Source organism: Eleutherodactylus coqui, chromosome 12 (genome assembly GCF_035609145.1).
Source record: "Eleutherodactylus coqui strain aEleCoq1 chromosome 12, aEleCoq1.hap1, whole genome shotgun sequence".
Classification (NCBI taxonomy): Eukaryota; Metazoa; Chordata; class Amphibia; order Anura; family Eleutherodactylidae; genus Eleutherodactylus; species Eleutherodactylus coqui.
In genome coordinates, this window is record NC_089848.1 from 28,843,189 (window position 1) to 28,854,155 (window position 10,967).

At 51.6% G+C, this 10,967-nt stretch overlaps 2 long non-coding RNA genes across 2 annotated transcripts; one reads left to right on the forward strand and one right to left on the reverse strand.

Annotated features, from left to right (window-relative positions):
• Nucleotides 1-1,901: 1,901 nt before the first annotated feature.
• LOC136586449 (uncharacterized) lies at nt 1,902-5,227 on the forward strand. Its single transcript, XR_010787295.1, has 4 exons — nt 1,902-2,235; nt 3,430-3,537; nt 3,769-3,942; nt 4,758-5,227. It is a non-coding gene; the product is annotated as an uncharacterized lncRNA (long non-coding RNA).
• Nucleotides 5,228-6,208: 981 nt separating this feature from the next.
• On the reverse strand, nt 6,209-10,017 carry LOC136586501 (uncharacterized). Its single transcript, XR_010787299.1, has 4 exons — nt 9,942-10,017; nt 7,544-7,651; nt 7,188-7,361; nt 6,209-6,438 (listed from the first exon to the last, which is right to left on the reverse strand). It is a non-coding gene; the product is annotated as an uncharacterized lncRNA (long non-coding RNA).
• Nucleotides 10,018-10,967: the final 950 nt, after the last annotated feature.

Here is a 10,967-nt window from a genome sequence, read left to right on the forward strand (position 1 = left end):
TACTGGGACTACTGCAGAGGTCACTGTTACTACTGGGGACACTATGGGGGTCACTATTACTACTGCGACCACTATAGGGGTCACTATTACTATTGGGACTACTGCAGAGGTCACTGTTACTATGGGGGTCACTATTACTACTGGTACTACTGCAGAGGTCACTATTACTACTGCGACCACTATAGGGGTCACTATTACTATTGGGACTACTGCAGAGGTCACTGTTACTATGGGGGTCACTATTACTACTGGTACTACTGCAGAGGTCACTATTACTACTGCGACCACTATAGGGGTCACTATTACTATTGGGACTACTGCAGAGGTCACTGTTACTATGGGGGTCACTATTACTACTGGTACTACTGCAGAGGTCACTGTTACTATGGGGGTCACTATTACTACTGGGACTACTGCAGAGGTCACTGTTACTACTGGGGACACTATGGGGGTCACTATTACTACTGCAACCACTATAGGGGTCACTATTACTATTGGGACTACTGCAGAGGTCACTGTTACTATGGGTGTCACTATTACTACTGGGACTACTGCAGAGGTCACTGTTACTATGGGGGTCACTATTACTACTGGGACTACTGCAGAGGTCACTGTTACTACTGGGGACACTATGGGGGTCACTATTACTACTGCGACCACTATAGGGGTCACTATTACTACTGGGACTACTGCAGAGGTCACTGTTACTACTGGGGACACTATGGGGGTCACTATTACTACTGCGACCACTATAGGGGTCACTATTACTATTGGGACTACTGCAGAGGTCACTGTTACTATGGGGGTCACTATTACTACTGGTACTACTGCAGAGGTCACTGTTACTACTGGGACTACTGCAGAGGTCACTGTTACTACTGGGGACACTATGGGGGTCACTATTACTACTGCGACCACTATAGGGGTCACTATTACTATTGGGACTACTGCAGAGGTCACTGTTACTATGGGGGTCATTATTACTACTGGGACTACTGCAGAGGTCACTGTTACTACTGGGGACACTATGGGGGTCACTATTACTACTGCGACCACTATAGGGGTCACTATTACTATTGGGACTACTGCAGAGGTCACTGTTACTATGGGGGTCACTATTACTACTGGTACTACTGCAGAGGTCACTATTACTACTGCGACCACTATAGGGGTCACTATTACTACTGGGACCACTATAGGGGTCACTATTACTACTGGGACCACTAAAGAGGTCAGACAGAAAAGATAGGCAGATGGACGAGATATTTTTTCATTACATACAGGCCAGTTAGATTCCTCTCAGTGTATAGGCAGATAGAAGAGGGATTTTTCTCAAACCGTATGTAAAAATTTCCCTCCACAAAATGTTCACCTCACACACGCTGCTCATAACACACAGATCAGATAGATTCCTCTCAGTGTATAGGCAGATAGGAGAGAGATTTATCTCAGACTGTGTGTGAAAATGCCACCCCACAGAATGTGCCACCTCACACACTCGCCTCATTTTTACCCTGAAAGGTAACGCCCCTTTTTATTCAAATTTCCTACCCAGACTGGAGGTTGCAGCCCCTTGTTATACTTAAAGGCATACTCCATCCCATCAGTCCATGTCCACTTCCTTTTGTACTTTACAGCCTTTCAATACATACGACAGTCAGTTTTATTCCTGTCAGTATATACTTTTATTTCTAAATGCGTTTTGTTTTGCCGAGAAGATAACTGTCTCATATATTGCGGGGTACAGATATGTTATTAGTTACATAACATAGGAAGCATATTACCAAAGGAGGCCTGAGTTCTCCTGTGCGGCCGATTCAGCCAATCAGCTGGCTGGAATCGGCACCACGTGACACAGCGGCGTGCCCGCTCATTGCCGTGCACAGGATTGTGCGGCCTGAGTTCTCCTGTGCGGCCGATTCAGCCAACAGCGGCGTGCCCGCGCATTGCCGTGCACAGGATTGTGCTTTGCCCGCGCTTTCACGTGCTCAGTGCCTTGCCATGCACTCGTGTGCACACAGGATTGTGCCTTGCCCGCGGTTTACATGCCACTCGTGTGTGTGCACAGACAGTTATTGATTTGGCAGGTATTTTTTGTGCTTTTTGGCAGGTATTTTTTGTGCTTTTGCCAAAGGTGATTATTTCTTTTGCGCAAGTGGAATTTGCTAGCGGAAGTTTTACACAGGAAAGTGGATTTGCCAGCGGAAGTTTTACACAGGACTACTAAAAGCCAAGGTAACCTGCTGCATCTGCTCATTTAATTGCGCTGTTACTTCCCCTGCGCGCATTGGCGGAGAGGCGGCCAATTCTGCATGCCGCTGCATTGTCTACGAGCGCGATCCCCAGCATGCCGCTGCATTGTCACTGCTGCATTGTCCACGAGCGCGATCACAAGCATGCCGCTGCATTGTCGCCGCGATCACCAGCATGCCGCTGCATGCATGGTCGCCGCTGCATTGTCCACGAGCGCGATCCCCAGCATGCCGCTGCATTGTCGCTGCGATCCCCAGCATGCCGCTGCATTGTCGCCGCGATCCCCAGCATGCCGCTGCATTGTCGCCGCGATCCCCAGCATGCCGCTGCATTGTCGCCGCGATCCCCAGCATGCCGCTGCATTGTCGCCGCGATCCCCAGCATGCCGCTGCATTGTCGCCGCGGTCCCCAGCATGCCGCTGCATGCATTGTCGCCGCTGCATTGTCCACGAGCGCGATCCCCAGCATGCCGCTGCATTGTCGCCGCGATCCCCAGCATGCCGCTGCATTGTTGCCGCGATCCCCAGCATGCCGCTGCATTGTCTCCGCGATCCCCAGCATGCCGCTGCATGCATTGTCGCCGCTGCATTGTCCACGAGCGCAATCCCCAGCATGCCGCTGCATTGTCGCCGCGATCCCCAGCATGCCGCTGCATTGTCGCCGCTGCATTGTCCACGTGCGCGATCCCCAGCATGCCACTGCATTGTCGCCGCGATCCCCAGCATGCCGCTGCATTGTCGCCGCGATCCCCAGCATGCCGCTGCATTGTCGCCGCGATCCCCAGCATGCCGCTGCATGCATTGTCGCCGCTGCATTGTCCACGAGCGCGATCCCCAGCATGCCGCTGCATTGTCGCCGCGATCCCCAGCATGCCACTGCATGCATTGTCGCCGCTGCATTGTCCACGAGCACGATCCCCAGCATGCCGCTGCATTGCTACGTGTGGAGACGCGGTTACCTGAGATTTGTGCGCTGTGCGCTGCTACGTGTGGAGACGCGGTCACCTGAGATTTGTGCGCTGTGCGCTGCTACGTGTGGAGACGCGATTACCTGAGATTTGTGCGCTGTGCGCTGCTACGTGTGGAGACAACACCCAAGATTTGTGCGCTACGTGTGGTGAGTACGTCACCTGAGATGTGCACGACGCCACCTGACGCAACCTGTCTTTTTTTGCAGATTTGTGCGCCTTATTGCAAAATAACGTGTGGAGAGGATCCTGACGTTTGGACACGTTTCGAGAAGAATTTCGCTTCGCTCGGACACCATCTGACATCACTCAGCGAGGTAAGCTGCTGCATCTGCCCAAATTTTGATCGCGTGCATCTGCTGATATGCGCATATTTGGCGCATATTTGCAGGTGTTCGCTTGCATCTGCTCATATGCGCATATTTGGCGCATATTTGCAGGTGTTCGCTTGCATCTGCTGATATGCGCATATTTGCCGGTTTTCTCCTGCATCACCAGATATGTGCATTTTTGCTTGCATGTGGTGATATGCTCTCCGTTTTCCACAGGACGACTCGTGTGGAGAGGAACCTGACATTTGGCTGCGTTTTGTACAACGTACGGAACCGGAGATTGCCGTTTTAGGTGCTGATCTCACATTTGCCCCCCGCCTTTTGGAGAGGACGACTCTTCTGGAGAGGAATTTCGCTTCGCTAGGACATCACGTGACGTCACTCGGCGAGGTAAGCTGCTGCATCTGCCAAATTTTTCATTGCTTGCATCTGCTCATGTGTACATGCATGCGTGCCTGTATGCGTACATGCCTGTATGCGTACATGCATGCATGCCTTATGCGTACATGCATGCCTGTATGCGTGCGTGCCTGCCTGTATGCGTACATGCGTGCCTGTATGCCTGTATGCGTGCGTGCCTGCCTGTATGCGTACATGCGTGCCTGTATGCCTATGTGCGTGCATGCATGCCTTATGCGTACAGGCATGCATGCCTTATGCGTACATGCATGCGTACATGCCTGTATGCGTACATGCATGCATGCCTGTATGCGTACATGCATGCCTGTATGCGTGTGTGCCTTATGCGTGCGTGCGTGCCTTATGCGTGCGTGCGTGCCTTATGCGTGCATGCCTTATGCGTGCGTGCATGCCTTATGCGTACGTGCATGCGTGCCTGTATGCGTACGTGCATGCGTACATGCATGCGTGCCTTATGCGTACATGCATGTGTTCCTTATGCGTACATGCATGCCTGTATGCCTTGTGCGTGCATGCCTTATGCGTGCGTGCATGCGTACGTATGCATGCATGCATTTATGTATGTATAGATGCACGCATGCGTGTACATGCACGCGCACATGCATGCATAGATGCACGCATGCATGTATAGATGTATACATGTATAGATGCATAGATGCATGCATAATTCTTCTGACCTGGTTGGGGGAGTAGTGGTCATTGTAAGTGAGTTGAGCGGATCTAGGAATCAGTAATACTGGTGGGATGTGACTGTTAACCTGCTGATTTCTCGTCATTTCCTGCAGATCTGACGTCCTTGAGAACGGGAAGGCTGGCAGACAGTGAAGAGACCCTCGTCGTTCAGCAATCTTTAAACCCTTCTTTTAATGAACTGTTTTTTCCCAGTGACTCCCTTGTTTTTAATACGCTTTTTAAAAAAAAAAATTATGACGGAGGATCCTGAAAAACTGCGCAATATTTTACTGCAATGCATTAAACAGAAAAGACCCATAAACACAGCGGCCTTTTGTCTATGTCACAAAGGCTGCTAGGTGTCATAATTAAGGATGAGCGAGTATACTTGCTAAGGTACTACTCGTTCGAGTAATGTGCCTTAGACGAGTATCTCCCTGCTCGTCCTTAAAGATTCGGGGGCCGCCGCGAGGGAGAGCGGGGAGGAACGGAGGGGAGATCTCTCTCTATCTCCCCTGCGACTCACCTGTCAGCCGCAGCGGTCCCCGAATCTTTATGGACGAGCAGGGAGATACTCGTCTAAGGCACATTACTCGAACGAGTAGTGCCTTAGCGAGTATACTCGCTCATCCTTAATTATGATACCTAGCAGCCTTTGCAAACTTGGATTGGTGTAGGAAAACTAAGTGTTCCTCAAAATTCTGAAAAGTAATGTTAAATTTGTACGTCTCCTAGATGGAAAAAATAAATGTACAAAAGTTTTAAACCGTGCTTCCAGAATAAAGTGAACAGATGGAAATCTATATGTTCGCAGAGATTTGTACACTATGTTGGCACTTATTTTATATATGACATTTGACAATGTGAAAAAATGAAAATTCAAAATTGTGCAAAGTAGCAATTTTAATAAATATACACAACTTTTAACAGTCCTTTTTTACTACCTAACAGAAGTACAACAAGGGGAAGAAAACAATGTCAGTCACTTGGATATGCAAAACCTTTACGGACTTATGATATGTCAAGTGACACATGTAAAGTTCCAAATTTTCGGCCTGTCACTAAGGCGCAAACAGGCTTGTTCTCTAAGGCTGGGGTCACACAGGGCGGATTTGCCACGGTTTTGCCGTGGATTGCCGTTGCATATCCGCACTGCGGCAAAACCGCTGCGTTTGCAGTGCAATGCAGCACAAATGAGATTTGCCAAAAAGCTGTTCTCACAGGACGTATTTTTTCCGCACAGCCGCAGTGCGGAAATGCAACTGCGGCGCGGTTTTAAAAGATGCAGCATGTTCATTCTTTCGTCGTTTCCGCAGCGCTTTTTTGTCCATAGACCTCTATGGACGCAGCCAAAACCGCACCAAATACGCGGCAAAAGTAAAAAAGCGCTGCGGAAAAAAACGCTTGCGGATTTTTCCGCACGAAAATCCGCAAGCCCAAATTAACCTTAGAAGCGGTTTTGCCGCAGAAGCAGTTCTTCTGCGTCAAAACCGCAACAAATCCGCCCTGTGTGACCCTAGCCTAAGGGGATAAATAGCTCAGTGTATAAACTTTGAACCGACTAACAAGGGACAGTGAGCAGCATCACATCAACCTGACCATCTTCATCGTACTGCTCCATCAGATCCTGATGATGGATTTCCATAGCAGGTGATGGGCCATTTCCAGCTTTTAAACGTCCTCCTGAGCCAACATCTGGGAACTTCTGGCTCTCTGGTGATTCAACTCCTGCGGTTGCGAGCAGCGGAAACGGTTACCACAGTGCAAGATTCTGACCAAAACGTATCAGCTGACCTAGAAGGAGGAAGAAAAAAAAATTAACCCTGCCTGCAATTGGCTTCATTCCGTGGGTTTTCATAGTTATTGCACTGTCCCTGCTTTTCTTCACTCCTACTTTAATAGATAAAGACATCGTATTTGGACAATTGGTATGTTTCTCCGAAGGTTTGTTCAGTTAGTGCAGATTAGGTGCAGTATTGGGATGGAACCTGTACGTTTGCTAAAAAAAAGGAATTAAATGCTCAAATCTAATGTAATGTCTTTTTCGGCCAATAAGACGAATTTAACACAGCAAGTGTGTGTGTGAGAGAGAGGGGGTGGCTGAGTAAGTGGGTGAGCATACATGCATGTATACATACATACATACATGCACGCATACAGGCATGCATGCACACAGGCATGCATGTGTGTACGCATACAGGCATGCATGCACGCACTCACGCATAAGGCATGCATGTACGCATAAGGCATGCGTGCATGTACGCATACGGCATGCATGCCTGTACGCATAAGGCATGCCTGTACGCATAAGGCATGCATGCACGCATATAGGCACACAGGCACGCACATAGGCATACAGGCACACATGTACGCATACAGGCAGGCACGCACGCATACAGGCAGGCACGCACGCATACAGGCATGCATGTACGCATAAGGCATGCATGCATGTACGCATACAGGCATGTACGCATACAGGCACGCATGCATGTACACATGAGCAGATGCAAGTAATGAAAAATTTGGCAGATGCAGCAGCTTACCTCGCCGAGTGACGTCACGTGATGTCCTAGCGAAGCGAAATTCCTCTCCAGAAGAGTCGTCCTCTCCAAAAGGCGGGGGTCAAATGTGAGATCAGCACCTAAAACGGCAATCTCCGGTTCCGTACGTTGTACAAAACGCAGCCAAATGTCAGGTTCCTCTCCACACGAGTCGTCCTGTGGAAAACGGAGAGCATATCACCACATGCAAGCAAAAATGCACATATCTGGTGATGCAGGAGAAAACCGGCAAATATGCGCATATCAGCAGATGCAAGCGAACACCTGCAAATATGCGCCAAATATGCGCATATCAGCAGATGCACGCGATCAAAATTTGGGCAGATGCAGCAGCTTACCTCGCTGAGTGATGTCAGATGGTGTCCGAGCGAAGCGAAATTCTTCTCGAAACGTGTCCAAACGTCAGGATCCTCTCCACACGTTATTTTGCAATAAGGCGCACAAATCTGCAAAAAAAGACAGGTTGCGTCAGGTGGCGTCGTGCAAATCTCAGGTGACGTACTCACCACACGTAGCGCACAAATCTTGGGTGTTGTCTCCACACGTAGCAGCGCACAGCGCACAAATCTCTGGTAATCGCGTCTCCACACGTAGCAGCGCACAGCGCACAAATCTCAGGTGACCGCGTCTCCACACGTAGCAGCGCACAGCGCACAAATCTCAGGTAACCGCGTCTCCACACGTAGCAATGCAGCGGCATGCTGGGGATCGCGCTCGTGGACAATGCAGCGGCGACAATGCATGCAGTGGCATGCTGGGGATCGCGGCGACAATGCAGCGGCATGCTGGGGATCGCGCTCGTGGACAATGCAGCGGCGACAATGCATGCAGCGGCATGCTGGGGATCGCGGCGACAATGCAGCGGCATGCTGGGGATCGCGGCGACAATGCAGTGGCATGCTGGGGATCACGCACGTGGACAATGCAGCGGCGACAATGCAGCGGCATGCTGGGGATCGCGGAGACACTGCAGCGGCATGCTGGGGATCGCGCTCGTGGACAATGCAGCGGCAACAATGCATGCAGCGGCATGCTGGGGATCGCGACGACAATGCAGCGGCATGCTGGGGATCGCGGCGACAATGCAGCGGCATGCTGGGGATCGCGGCGACAATGCAGCGGCATGCTGGGGATCGCGCTCGTGGACAATGCAGCGGCGACAATGCATGAAGCGGCATGCTGGGGATCGCGGAGACACTGCAGCGGCATGCTGGGGATCGCGCTCGTGGACAATGCAGCGGCAACAATGCATGCAGCGGCATGCTGGGGATCGCGGAGACAATGCAGCGGCATGCTGGGGATCGCGGCGACAATGCAGCGGCATGTTGGGGATCGCGGCGACAATGCAGCGGCATGCTGGGGATCGCGCTCGTGGACAATGCAGCGGCGACAATGCATGCAGCGGCATGCTGGGGATCGCGGAGACACTGCAGCGGCATGCTGGGGATCGCGCTCGTGGACAATGCAGCGGCGACAATGCATGCAGCGGCATGCTGGGGATCGCGGCGACAATGCAGCGGCATGCTGGGGATCGCGGCGACAATGCAGCGGCATGCTGGGGATCGCGGCGACAATGCAGCAGCATGCTGGGGATCGCGCTCGTGGACAATGCAGCGGCGACAATGCATGCAGCGGCATGCTGGGGATCGCGGAGACACTGCAGCGGCATGCTGGGGATCGCGCTCGTGGACAATGCAGCGGCAACAATGCATGCAGCTGCATGCTGGGGATCGCGGCGACAATGCAGCGGCATGCTGGGGATCGCGCTCGTGGACAATGCAGCGGCGACCATGCATGCAGCGGCATGCTGGGGATAGCGGAGACACTGCAGCGGCATGCTGGGGATCGCGCTCGTGGACAATGCAGCGGCGACAATGCATGCAGCGGCATGCTGGGGATCGCGGAGACACTGCAGCGGCATGCTGGGGATCGCGCTCGTGGACAATGCAGCGGCAACAATGCATGCAGCGGCATGCTGGGGATCGCAGCGACAATGCAGCGGCATGCTGGGGATCGCGCTCGTGGACAATGCAGCGGCGACCATGCATGCATCGGCATGCTGGGGATCACAGCGACAATGCAGCGGCATGCTGGGGATCGCGCTCGTGGACAATGCAGCGGCGACAATGCATGCAGCGGCATGCTGGGGATCGCGGCGACAATGCAGCGGCATGCTGGGGATCGCGGCGACAATGCAGCGGCATGCTGGGGATCGCGCTCGTGGACAATGCAGCGGCGACCATGCATGCAGTGGCATGCTGGGGATCGCAGCGACAATGCAGCGGCATGCTGGGGATCGCGCTCGTGGACAATGCAGCGGCGACCATGCATGCAGCGGCATGCTGGAGATCGCGGCGACAATGCAGCGGCATGCTGGGGATCGCGCTCGTGGACAATGCAGCGGCGACCATGCATGCAGTGGCATGCTGGGGATCGCAGCGACAATGCAGCGGCATGCTGGGGATCGCGCTCGTGGACAATGCAGCGGCGACCATGCATGCAGCGGCATGCTGGTGATCGCGGCGACAATGCAGCGGCATGCTGGGGATCGCGCTCGTGGACAATGCAGCGGCGACCATGCATGCAGCGGCATGCTGGTGATCGCGGCGACAATGCAGCGGCATGCTGGGGATCGCGATCGTAGACAATGCAGCGGCATGCAGAATTGGCCGCCTCTCCGCCAATGCGCGCAGGGGAAGTAAGAGCGCAATTAAATGAGCAGATGCAGCAGGTTACCTTGGCTTTTAGTAGTCCTGTGTAAAACTTCCGCTGGCAAATCCACTTTCCTGTGTAAAACTTCCGCTGGCAAATTCCACTTGCGCAAAAGAAATAATCACCTTTGGCAAAAGCACAAAAAATACCTGCCAAAAAGCACAAAAATACCTGCCAAATCAATAACTGTCTGTGCACACACACGAGTGGCATGTAAACCGCGGGCAAGGCACAATCCTGTGTGCACACGAGTGCATGGCAAGGCACTGAGCACGTGAAAGCGCGGGCAAAGCACAATCCTGTGCACGGCAATGCGCGGGCACGCCGCTGTTGGCTGAATCTGCCGCACAGGAGAACTCAGGCCGCACAATCCTGTGCACGGCAATGCGCGGGCACGCCGCTGTGTCACGTGGTGCCGATTCCAGCCAGCTGATTGGCTGAATCGGCCGCACAGGAGAACTCAGGCCTCCTTTGGTAATATGCACATAGGAATGGTCATGCCAGATTTCAGATTTGTGCAGTAAAGATGTGTGTTATTAGTTAACTTACATAAGGGGTCACTTACTTTTATGCATAGGATTGAATAATCAAGTTGCAACCCTTTAAATTTCCAATATTTAGTAGGTAAAGAATGGTTATGGCAAATTTCACATTTGTGCGATAAAAATTAGCTTTTCCTATTTATGACATAATCAATGCTTGTGCCAAATTTCAAGTTTTTATGACATCAGGAAGTGAGAGAATTAGATTCTGTACGTAAAATTTGGACACTAATTCTTTTTTGCTTAGAATTGAATAATCTAGTTGGGACCCCTTTACTTTTCCTATTTTTAACATATTCAATGCTCGTGCCAAATTTCATGTTTCTACGACACCGGGAAGTTGGAGAATTAGATTCCGTACATAAAATTTGGACGCTAGTTATTTTGTGCTAGAATTGAATAATCGAGTTGGGTCCCATTAACTTTTCCTATTTATGACATAATCTATGCTTGTGCCAAATTTCAAGTTTCTATGACATTGGGAAGTGAGAGAATTAGATTCCGTAAG